The sequence below is a fragment of the Seriola lalandi genome, unplaced genomic scaffold (genome assembly GCF_002814215.2).
Source record: "Seriola lalandi dorsalis isolate HSWRI2012SDOR001 ecotype SW California unplaced genomic scaffold, Sedor1 jcf7180002054911, whole genome shotgun sequence".
In the NCBI taxonomy this organism is placed as follows: Eukaryota; Metazoa; Chordata; class Actinopteri; order Carangiformes; family Carangidae; genus Seriola; species Seriola lalandi.
Window position 1 is genome coordinate 32,552 of NW_019525463.1, and position 12,969 is coordinate 45,520.

The following is a 12,969-nucleotide window of genomic DNA, read 5'->3' on the forward strand; positions in this document are numbered from 1 at the left end:
GACACTCATTTGGGAAATAAACCTCTTCACCTGTACCTGTAATTGCTGTTTCCTAACATACCCTCTGGATTAGTGTTTCTCATAATTTGAAACAGGAAAATCAATTCAACTTCTGATTCTTTCTCTCCACAGGAGCCGTCTCTCTGTTGGGCTTTTGTGGGTCTGGTGGTAGCTTAACAGCACAGAGTTCACAAAAGAAATACTCAATAAATTATGCTGAAGTTCTGTCGAGCAAAGCAGAGGCCTGTTAGGGGAGTTTTTGGCATAGTTTTTGCTGACATTTCTGGATGTGAATGTGAGGCACTGTCACAAAATCCTTTCTTGCAAATGTACTTTAATTCAGAGCTTCCACCAAATTTAAGTTGCTTCTTAGTGATAGTGGTGGAAATTATTTTATATCCCTGGCTCCATGCCTCCTGTTAACATGCATCTCTTGTCTGGATTTAGCATAGACACGATTAAGATGGATTACACTTAAATCTTCTTCACTCTTACAATATGCATATCTACCGTTCACATCACTTCCTGTCATAATGTTGCTATCTCAGCTGCCTCCCACCTGTTTGGCATACATGATGCGTTTCCTAGCAGATTTTTCTATGTGAACTTTTGCACACTAAGTAAAAATACTCTACTATGATTAATATTTTGTTTAACATGGTTTCTCCAGATAAACCATGGGAAAAAATTGGAAGCACATCTACCCTTAGTTCCTCATTGACCACCTGTCACTGCTCCCTACGCTAGGTTGACGGGTGAAAGAGCAGCGCGTTTCAAGATGGTTAGCGTTAAAGTAAACAATGGAGAGACTCAGCCACATGTTTGAGTGTCAGTCAGACTCAGGGGTTTTTGAGGAGTTTGTTTATGTTGTTTGTTAGCTTGTAACTGGCAGTGGCTGCCACATTGTTAGTGGCTGTGCCGATGCGAGCTCTTGTTCTCTGTACTGACAAAGTTTCAGTGACTGGTGAAAGAGCAGTGCGAATCAAGACGGTTAGTGTTAGAGGGAACATAAAAGACCAAGCCACATGTTTTAGTCTCAGTCAGACCAAGATTCAGTTTGTTGTACACCAAAATCAGAGACTAGCAGACGTATCAGAACTTTTAGCGTAGTTAGCATTTATTTGTTTATGGTGTGTGTTATTATTTTGCACATGATATATCTTGTATTATTGAAAAAAACATCATATGGACATGATAACAGCGTTAAACACTTGATTTTTAATCGGAGAGAGTTTTTAAGAAGAGGAATCTTTTTTTTACATACCCTGTATTTTTTTGTGATCTTCCACTTTTACAAACTGCTGCATCTGCTCACAGTTTGTTACAGATAACTGAGTTAATGATCAACAGTTAACGCTTCTTGAATATCACCAGTCATTATTTAGCATCTGATTTAGCATCTCATAGCATCTCAAATTGTGGACATCACAGTTCGGTAAAGCTTATATCTAACTAGTGACCAAAGTGCTGTTTTATGGTTGCACACACATCTCTTTTATTTCAGACTGTACTGTAGATGACAGAGCAGACGGAGCATGTTGCTGCAGTGGGAGCCGAGTCGCAACTTGATTTGTGTCTAATCCTCCAGTGTGTCTGCAGTGTAGCAGCCATCACTCACCGCTAACTGTGTTAGCCATTAGTATCAATTAATCTCAACAAACGCTGTTGGCCATTACACTCAATACATCACCACAGTCTCTGCTAACTACATACCACACGGAACGAAGCAGTGCGGCACAGCCTCGCCGCCGCTCTGTGGGGGAAGATGAGAGATACATGTGTCATTCTCCATATGGCTAAATGGGAGAGAAAGAGAGTTACAACTAGAAACTGGGAAGGAGACAGAGGCAGGGGGACAAGAGTGAAAAAGAAAGTGATATATAACTCACTCTGGCCCAGTGGGACTGAGGAGCGCAGCCTCTGTCAACACAGTAAATATACTCTTGGAATTTGTCATAATAGTTCATTAGTGCTGGGAAGAGATTTACGTAGGTAGCGGGGGTGAGGAGAGTGGATTAGGAAAGGGGCATTCTGTTTTCCCAAACACATGCTCTGAAACACCCATATAAATAATCATATTTTAAAACTCCCCGACAGTTGGCATCTTACCACATAAACTTATTTCCATTAAGCCTTAACTCCCTCCTTCCCTCTCTCATCCCTCTTTCCCTTCTCTCTCGCTTTCCCTTCTCTCTCTCTCTTTCTCTCTCCCTCTCTTTCTCTCTCCTGCATTTTACTAACTGCTTAAATTAGCCTCCTCATCATTCTGCTCTTTATAATCCTCCTCCCCTCCCCTTTTCTCCTCTGTTGTCACCACGAATAGGATAATCTATTGCTCTTTACATGGTGGGCTGTGCATTATCTAATATAGGAGATGGGAATGTGTTGGGCAGCGAGACAGAGAGAGAGAGATGGAGAGATATAGGGAGAGGGAGACGTGTCATAACTCATATATCATGTTGATTAGAGGCTCTGCAGTCCTGGACTGAGTTGAAGTTGGGCCATGTGCGGACCATAAGATTACGTTATTTAACTTAAAGGGATAGTTCAACATTTGGGAAATGCATTTATTATCTTTATTTTCTAGAGTAATATCAGAAGATTGATATCCTCATGTTTGTTTGACATGAAGCAGGAGTCAGGAGGTGATTATCTTAGCTTAGCATAAAGACATTTGCTCTTACAGCTCTTATGTTTGTCAGTTTTAGAGTGTACTTGGGCATAGCCAGACAAATGATTTATGATGAGCTAAGCTAAGCAAAGCACGGACTATCTTTGCGTAGGGTAAGTATAGGACTATTTCCTTAAATGTTTGAACTCTTTAAAGCTGCACTAATAACTATTTTTATTTAAATAATGGAACAAATGATTATGTAAAGTGAACTAGATCACTCAATGCGATTAAGCTGCAGAGAATTATTGTTCATACTTCAGGTCCCTTCAGCTCTACAGAGTGTTTTAGCCTCTGTCAGCTCATTGTTTTGGTTTTAGCAGCCCTCACTTAACTGTGTGATTCCCTCTCACTGCTCTCATCAATATCACCTTCAGCTGCAGCAAGAATCTGTTTTCAGCAGAAAAGCTCTGGTAAAGCCACTTTATGCTACTTGCCCTGCACTAAACGACATCACATTTGTAGGATGATAATATGTCAGTGTTAGGTTGTGTGCACAGTTTATCCAACAGCCATCAAGAGTGAGAAATTTATAAATACTGCTGTAAAGACAGGCAGGGAGGCTGACAGACAGGTTCCTTGGTCAGTCAGACACTTAAAACAGCTGTAGCTGGTCTGTGGGAATCAGCTGGCTTTTGCTGCTTTTTAAGGAGGCAGCAATCGACACTTTTTAGTATGAGTGCTGACACATTGGTATGAGTGCTGATCCGCTCCAGCATCGCTTCATAAGTGAATTTCATTATTTATTTTTCAGACCAGATTAGCTATAATGGACGGGGGTCAATGACCCAAGAAGATCATTACTTATCCACTGACTCAGGTACCGGCCTATACCTTGCTATTCCTCAATTACCAGCTGACAGACAGGCGTGTGAAAACAGGGTCATGCCAAAGCCCCAGCCTCCCCACATATATTAGGCTAAATCTCCTTCCTCTCACCCCACTACCTCTGGGACTCTCCAGGGAACGCAGAAGAGATTGAGTGCTCCATTGTTTCTGCTAATGCGGTTTAGCTGCCTGTCAAAGAGGCGGTTGGGAACTGCTCCAGTCTTAACCACCCGCTTGTCTCTGACACTTACTGTGCATGGCCGTTTGTGTACATGCATGTGTGTGTGTCTGCTTTTGTGTACATGTCAATGTGTGGAGTGTGGTAGCATGCACTCATACAGTCTGTAGCCTATATACATGATTCATATGCATTTCTGCGGGTACGTAAATTACTTTCAAATATTTATTTCAATACCCACGTTCTTATCAACGTTTTTTCATGGTGTTTCGCTATATGTCCCTCTGCCTCTCTTATCCTGCCTCCATCCTTAACAACTTGCATTTATTGGTTTCCCTCTAAGTTACCCCCCCTACCCCCTCCAACCCGTTCTCCCCCTCCCCATTCCTTAACCATACAAATGCATTTAAATGTATTTACCCCCTATCTGCCTTTGCTCCCTGACTGCCAACCCTGCTCTCCCCCTCTTAAATAAACCAATTTAATCATGGAGGCTTCTTTGCCCTTGTGCATTTCTGTGTGTGTGTGTGTGTGTGTGTGTGTGTGTGTGTGTGTGTGTGTGTGTGTGTGTGTGTGTGTTCTTGTTTGTGCCTAGAAGTGACTGTGTGTGTCTAGGTGTGTGCAATACACAGAGAGAGTGAGAGAGAGACATCCCCACAGGCTTTTGTGTGTGTGTGCGTGCTTGCAAGGGTGCACGTGCATCCTCCTCTTCCGCTGTCAGTGCTGGGTTCAGTGATGCCCAGCATACTCATCCGAAATCTGTGTGACCTTGCCAGTCAGCCAGTCATTCAGCCATAGCGGGGCATCTCGTACACCTGCCCTCTTTTGCTGTTAGTGTGCGGTTGCGTGTGTGTGTTTATGTGTGTGTGTTTATGTGTGTGTGTGTGTGTGTGTGTGTGTGTGTGTGTGTGTGCCTGCGTGCGAACAGCGTGTGCATGTGTGAACAATATTCCATCTTCCTTCCTGTCTTGCGTGTTTGTGTAGCTTCAACTGTAACAGGCAAACAAGACCCCATTTTGTTCCCCAAGATCAGATGATTAGCATCAGATTGGGCCTTTAATCCTAATGACTTTTTCCACCACACGCCTTTAAGATCACACTGGCTTTGTCACCCAGTTCCAGCCAATAAAACACTCTCCCTTCAGGCCTGTCCCGAAGTCACTGCAGTGATTGCATAATGCCAGGGTATTCTCAATGAAGCTGAGACTACCCTGGCATCAAAAATGAAAAAATAAATGCCCTACTTCCCCATTACAACTACTATCAAGATTTCCTGAAGCATTTATAAGGTGCTTATTCCCTATTTGCTTGGTTGAAACTGTTCAGTGGCAGACACTTTATAACTCTAATTGTTCTTGAAAACGCCAAGACTGTGAATGTTTTTAACTATCTATATAAATGTGATGCAGAGTGCTACTGCAAAAAGAGCCTAAGTGCTGAGCAAACCTTCCCTGGATAAATAGAGATTAGAAATACACACACACACTCACACACACTCACACACACACACACACACACACACACACACACGCAAGCACGCACGCAGGCACAGTTGCCAGCAGGTCTTATGTGAAATAGACCAGACTCAAGGCGAATACCAAACAATGTAGCAAGGAGCAGGCGACACTGTAATTTCAGGACAGGCCTGAGTAATTCTGCCAAAGGAAATCCTGATCTCGCATCTCATCAATCATTTCTGTTCGAAACAGCAGCACCTGCGTGTGTTTTGTTCCCATTCGGCTCAGTTCTGTAAACTTCCTGTCTCCTGTGGGGAAACATTGAGCTTAATTCATTTCTCTAAAGAAGCAATCTGGCTCTGGGCCCTTCAGTGCAAAACCAGAGCATGCAGCGTCTCCATCATCCTAATATTAAAATGGCCCGCATCCCTCCCTCTGCCCCTCATCTGCTCCGGCTGGCACGCCCTGGGGCCATTTGTCACACAAACAGCATCTCATGAGAGTGGAGTTGACATCGGTCCACCAGGAAAGATGACACACGACATATTTCACTACACCTTTATACAATTGCAGAGTCTTGTCCATCAAAGAACTGCAGAGAAGAGAATAAGGCACAAATGAAATGAATATTGGTTCTGATTTGTAATTTTCTTTCTTTCCTCTGTTCTTTACTCAGCTACCATCTTCTTTCCTCTCTTCATTTTTTTTTCTCTGTAATGGCTAATACGGACCCAGTACACCCACTTCACTGTTGGCTCAAAAGCCATTACATGTAGAGGCTGGATGTGTTCTTGAATAACAGTTTGCATTTAATCATTTCCGTGTCCTGCACTACAATCGTGAAATTAACACACTGGACGCGAGACGCTGGAAATTTACAAACTATCAACACAGACGTCTTTATCAATAAGCAGACTTGTCAGATACTGTGGATCTTTACTTTTGAGGCCCTGTGAAATCTTGATGACTCACCCTTGTTTTACAGATGTGACTTCTTTATGCTGCACCTGTAAAAAACTAAAAACATGTTATTACTCACCTCATTGAATACTGTCGTTCCTGAGAATTTAAATTAGTAAAAGTGGTAGTGATTATTAATGTCTAACAAAGTGACAGTTATTTTTGTATAAAAGAAATGGTGCAGAGCTGCAAGCAACAATGTGAAAATCTGAAGAATTTGAAATCAGTATTACTGTCCCTGGCGTGCAGCTGAAATTTTTTGTTTGTTTTCTTTTCTTTTTCTTCTCTCTTCCTCCTGCGGGCTGAGATGACTGTTGGAGGTGATTTAGTATCAGAAGAGCTGGCAAGGAGGAAGCAAAGGGGCAGTAGGGGGGAGTTGTCTAAACGGGAGTAATAGATGGACGGGCAGGGGTTCATGAGGAGACATGGGAGGGCCGAAGAGCTGACAAGGAATCGTCTGAATCAGGGTTTCTCAAGGACTTTTGTAATTCACAGTTTGATCTTGGCCTGGGGGGATCATGGGGAGACGAATGGAGGAAAGGTGGAGGCTTGGGGGGGTGAAGGAGGGATGTGGAGGAAAAGAAGGAAGGGAGGGAGGGGTTTCCACTGGAGCTGAATAAATTGAAAGAACAATTCTGTATTTTTAGGAAGCGGAGATGGATTGGTGTCTGATAAAGTGTAACTACGATGACAAATGGGCCCTGTTGTTTTTCACAGCCACGGAAAGCAGGTGATACTTGATGCCTCTCTCTTATAAAAGTGTTTGGAGAGGTGGCCAGCGCTGACAATTAACGAGAGCAGAGGGGCTGTCCAACATGGGAGATTAATGTTGGATAGCAGCGGATAAATCAAGCCTCAAGCTGCCAGTTAGAAGAGTATATAGATGACTAAATGGCAGTGGAATACACTATTCAGTTAAAAACAGCAGTTGATACTTGGCACACCTGTTAGAAAAGCACTTGTAAGTGGCCATAGTGACAACAAGTGACCTATCATCACACTAATTCAATAGTGTTCTGTGTTTTAACTGTGCTGCTGCAACTTTATTGACTGTTAAACAACAGAGCACTAATTGTCTCTTCCATTTGCAGTGTGTTTAAGTCTTGAGAGGATCGCGTCCTTATCAGCGCTGAGCCAGGCGCCAGGAAATGGTGCTGGAGTCTCACACAAAGGCACACTCCAATGGATGCACTGAATATACACATATAAATGTGCATATGCAAACACAGGCATGCATGTAGGTTCACAGAAGTACACACGTGTGCACACATATGCCTACATGGACACACCCACACAAAGGGCCTACCTGCATGTAGACCAGTCCAGGAGCCCCTTCATCTGTCCAGTCATATATGTGTGTTTGAATACCTCAAAGACTCGTAGCCGTAGCCCCACCACTCTGCCCGCTCTGCAGCCCTAAGCTGCGAGAGGCAGAAGAAAAGGGATTTGCGAGTTCACCAGCGCTGAAATGACTGCGATGCTTTGGCGAGTTATGCTCATGTGGGATTTAAGTGGCTGAGAAATTCGAGGACACTTTTTACTCCTCTGATTCAATCCACTGACTGATCTGTCTTTGGCAAATTTAATACACGAATGTAAGATTTAAAACCTCAGGGGTGAAAGAAGCTCTTGACTACTTCCTTTCCAGCTGGTTGTAATAAAAAAAACAGTGTCATTGTGAGGGGAAAATACCCTCCACAGCCTAAAGGGTGCAATTTACAATAAATTTGTATTTCATGGACCGTGCATACACAGCCAGTCCACAGACCCGAGTCACAAATGTTTAACACTATGTGTTTACAAGGCAATTATTCAATGCATTGTGAAATACCACAGTTAATCATTTATGGTTGCAGAAATTCTACATTACAGTTTTTTGCTAAATCTATCCAAAGTGTCAGTTCCAGTGGTTCCTTTTGCTTATCCTTAAGCCAGGACCGGCTTAGACTGATAAGTGGAGCTAGCCGAGGGTCATCAGCTGCTTAGCCTGTATAGGCCTGTGTGTGTGTGTGTGTGTATATGTCCATATATGGACATGTGCATCTCTGCATTTCAATATATTATACGCATGTTTGGTCGTTTGCATGTGCATGTGTGCCGATATTCATTATGTGCCAGCGTATGCACAAGCATTGTGCGTTCCGTCAGCAGTGCTGATGTGGACCATATATACGCAGAGGTATTCAACAGAGGTTGGGGATCTGCTTTATCTCAGCTCTCCGTTGCTGTATAAGAAATCCCTCCCTGACCACATCCAGGGGCCAATCCCATATACTGCACCTGCACCGAGATATGGTCATACAGGTAAATAATGTTACGGCTGAAATGTACTGGTGTGCGCATTCCTCCATGTTATTGTAACTATATTCTGTGCAGTGAGCCTGGTTAACTGTGCTCAGCTTTTAATTTGATTTACTGAGTTTCCCCATTCAACTCTACATAATAATAATAACAATAATAATAATAATGATATCCTAATTCTCTACTGCACTGCTGTGTCAGTCTATCTGTTTCTCTCTTTTATCTTCCTCCATGTTTGTCAGCCTACCAAGAATAAAATTAGGAAGTTAACAAGGTGATGAAGATGACATGAAAACTGTGAAGAAAAAAATGTAGAACAAGTTGTGCTGGCCAGGCTGCGCATGCTGTGGTAATCAAGGCCAAATCCAGCACTTTTTTTCAGTCTCACACTTTTTCTTACTTGTGTAGAAACACCAGATTCAATTCTGTCTATAGTTTGGAAAGTTCTGGAGGAAGTTAAGCACAGAAGTTAGTTAGAAAAGGTCTAAGTTGGCTGCCTTGATTCCACATCAATAACATTATGTGAGGAAGAACTTGTTTGGACCCAATCAGACATACAATATAGGACAACTAGCCATTAGTGATGTTTACAGCAACAGAGGATCCGCAAACTCAAAGAGAATCAAATGTCTGTCCCGGCGGTTCCAAGGTCTCATTATCCCATTTGTTGTCTATGCTGTATGTCAACTAATATGTAAGCGACAGCATGTTTTTCTGACTGAATTATTGTTTTTAAGCCTCAATCCCTTTCTAATAGTTAATGTAAATGGAAAAATGAAAACAGACTGAGATGGTTACCAGTCTGTGTACAGTATCTGCCTGTGATGTGGGCTGTACGTAATGTAAATGTTTCTTCAAAAGGGTGAAGACACAGAGCTCTGCTCCGCTCAGATCTGCATGTAATGTAGTCTGCTGGTATGCGCTAAGCTTTATTCTATTCTCGCATATGTTGTAAAACACCCATATTAGCATGTCATTTAGTCCTAAGTAGCTTTAGTAACACAAAGAGGCCGCTCACAATGCAGTTTCCCCATTTTGATAATTGTACAAATGAGTATTTAAAAAAAACGGCACAAGGAAGATCGAGGCGATAGCTCTAGAATAATCTTGACACAAGTTTATTTGCATTGATTTTAAATGGAATAATCTCAACCCATTTGCAGACTTCTTTTGCTTGTTAGTGGGCCAGCCAAGAAATTAATCCCCTGTAAAATGCTGAATTGGCGCCTTTATATCTCTGTTTTTGTATGGGCTACAGTGGATTGCTATCAGGAAGAGATGAGACAGGCTAGGACTAGCTGGTTAGCATGCAACTTGGGTAGAAGAAAAGACGTGATAGAGACAAGAGTTAATATTGGCCTTGCTTTCAACCGCTGGAGACAGCTGTTGGTGAGTAAAGGAATGAAGTTTGATGTTGAACGTACAACGTCTCTTCTAGACTGCAGTAAACAGCTGTTAATGCTTACGCTGGCTATGTAGCAATATCAAAACTTAAAAATAGCTCCTTTGAACTAACAAGATATAAAGTGTTACTAAGTGAGCTTCACAGGTGCATGTAGGTAAATTCTGTTACATGGACAGAGCCAAACCAGCTGTTTCGCCCTGTTTCCAGTCTTTATGCTAAGCTAAGCTAAACAGCTATGGGCTTCAGTCAACACAAAAACGAGATTGGTATCAATCTTTTCATCTAACGCTCTGCAAGAAAGGAAATAAAAGTATTTCCCAAATGTCAAACTACATATTTTAGGAAGACATTGCAGAACATTGTGTTTTGTATGGGAGAGAAGAGGTCTTCATAATGTAATAGGGAGCGGGGACAGCAGGAGAAACAGATGCCATAAGGAAATTATATGGCTTTTAGATGATTTAGAATTTCCCTTTTATGGTATTTCAGGACAATCGGATCTTCTGTAAAAGTTGTTTACAGCGCGCTTGTAAATCTTGTTCCTTGTATTATCAGATTATTTACTGTGCAAATTCATCTAAATCCCAAGTGTCATTATTCTGGGAGGATTATTATCGAAGGTGTTACGAGGTCTGAACTAACTTCCCTGTTGCCTGAGCTGAAACTAAATCTTTCCTGTGCTGCATGCAGTATGGCAACGCTGGCCATAAATTACATCCAGTGCAGCAGTGCAGCTTTTTCCGGAGCAAAAAAACATGTGTGCGTCAACGCAACACACAACTTTATGGAGCAATGAGTATCATAATGCTTAAATTTACTCAAAGTGGCTGTAACTATCTCTGAACTGCAGCAATTAAGTGGATTTCTGCAAAAGATAGTTAAATCACATATCAACCACATCTACTTTAAATTCTTTAGTTAGAGAAATTTAAGTCTTTGATGTCAGAATTTCAATTGCAGAATTATTGATTCCCTTTTACTCCAGCTGTGAATTGGGTCCAAGGGGAAAGAAGACTCATGAATGAAACACAAACAACTTGTGAGCGCATACAACTCAATCTACTGTTCAGTTATATTATATTATACGTACACACATTCATCTTTATGCTTCTCAATTCTTTTTAGATGACAAATAATTTATATTCCCAAATTAGATTTACTGGGATGGAATCATGTTTCTCATTACATGCTACTTTTATCCACAGGGATCAGTATTTTTCCTGTCTGTCTGGCTGAGTGAGTTCACACCAGCCGATCAATAAATGGCTCTGTTTACTATGTGAAACAAACACACCCAGCAGGCTATTATTCTGTCTCTGAGTGTGATAGTAAAAAATATCATCATAAACATCTTCCACCTGGCTTGATGCCTGGAAATTGATTATGGTATTATTGACAGGCATTGTAGCATGTCATAGCCGTGGTAATGATATGAAGAGCATTAGGCCACTGACAAAACAATCTTACAACTGTTTTCATAATACTGACCTTGACTTATGTGTGTATCTGTAGAGCATATTAGATATCAGTTTAAATGAGTCATGGTATTGATCCACGTATGGAAAGTGTTGACAATTTTTCCTCCTGTGAGATCAGTATTCATTAAATGTCAGTTTAGAGCTTAATTATGAATGGTTATAATTAATGCTCCGCTTGTATGATGAATGGCTATCGTTGTCCTGGATGGCGCCATGCACCGGTGGCGACAGCAGTTTACAATATCATTTCTCCTCTCAGCCCTTGGCGGGTTCATACCCTGTGACCCTGTGATCCCCTGTGCATTTTCTGGCCCAGCAGGCTGACTGCTAATCAATAAGCTAAATTGTCTTATACATAAGAAATGATCCAGCGGCGCCTTGAGGTGATGCAGCATCATTAATGAACTGATGTATCTTTTTTCACATTTTTAAAATTTATATTTTTTTGTATTGGCAGTATCATAAAGGAGAGAATGAAGAAAATTTAGAGTTATTTCAGGGATGCGGGGCTCTTCAAAGGCTTGGATGCACATAAAACTCACCCAGAAGACCTAAGTATGGGATTTCAGTGATGTGTGAGTGGGCAAATTTATGTGAGGGTGGGTTGGGGGAAATTACAAAGTCAAAGATACAAGCTTTGTACATAAATACATTAGGAGAGTAAGGAGGGAAGTTAATTACGACTACCAGGGAGCTTTATGGTAATAAACATTCACAGTGTTTAAAATTGTGCACTGCTACTAGCTAAGAGTAGAGCAAGTGGAAGATATAAATTACACTTTAAAGGGGCAATTTATAAGTTTTGCTATTGCTACATAGCCAGAGTTAGCATCAGCAGCTGTTTACTTGCAGTCAAGAAAAACATTGCCAGTTCAGCATTAAACATTCCTTTACTTACCGAGAGCCGTCCCCAGCTGTGGAAAGTAAAACCAATGTCAACTCTTGCCTCTATCACTCAATCATTCAATCACTTTTCTTCCACTGAAGTTAGCACGCTAACCAGCTAACTCCGGCCCTATCATCTCGTCACTTTCCAATAACAGCTCACTGCAGCCTCCAATCTGCCTTGAAAATGCAGCACTGCTCAGAGGGCGTATTATAGCCTCTGGTATTATAAATATAACAATGGCTGTATCTTAACTTTCAAATGGCCCCTTTAAAGAAACCTGAAAAGACCTGATAATACATTCAAATCACTTCACTTTTGGATTCTGGGTCCATTTTAAATGAATCCAATCATCGTGGTGCAGTGCTTTGTTCAATTACAACAAAAAAAATGTTTAAAATTTTCTGCAATTCTAACTGTTATCTTCTCCATAGTAATGGGGGCTGAGGCACATGGGAACCATATAGAGCATGGGATGTATACACGAGCCATCTGACATACATGCTGACGCAAAAACAAAGTTCAAATAATTCAAACTGGTGGGCATAACATAAACCTATTGCACCACTGAGACTCCTGCCTTGTTATGGAAAGATATATTGAGGATTTCCTATGAAGAATACTTTAAAATGGAAATTTATAGAGGGGAAAATCTTCTGGACACAGCAACTCAAACCACTTTGCAACTCTATTAAACACAGTGTTGCTAAAACAGGTTGTACAAGGTTCACAGTGCAAGTATGATAACAAATCTCTAATATGCAGTATAAGGCAAAACTAATTTAATTAGTCAAATGAATTTAAA